The sequence below is a fragment of the Amblyomma mixtum genome, chromosome 3 (genome assembly GCF_055824585.1).
Source record: "Amblyomma mixtum isolate Tamu chromosome 3, ASM5582458v1, whole genome shotgun sequence".
NCBI lineage: Eukaryota > Metazoa > Arthropoda > Arachnida > Ixodida > Ixodidae > Amblyomma > Amblyomma mixtum.
The window spans coordinates 43,450,293-43,450,538 of record NC_143014.1 but is presented as its reverse complement, the minus strand read 5'-3'; positions in this window follow the sequence as shown (position 1 = coordinate 43,450,538).

Sequence of the window (246 nt, the reverse complement as noted above, 5' to 3'; positions counted from 1 at the left end):
CGCTCGCGCGCGATTCCGCCGCACTACATCATGTGCTGCTGAAGCCCGCCGTGCGCTCCCATGGCCGCTACGCGCCATGCGTGCCGGCTGCAACGCGCTCGCGCCTGCGTGCAGTCGCCGACGTCGGATCGTGCGAGCGCTCCCGGAAACAGCCGATGCATCGGTGCAGCGTCGCACAAACGACGCCGCGCGTTGCAGCCCGCCACGATTCGTGCCACCGCCTCTTGAAAGAGCACCTGCAGGCTC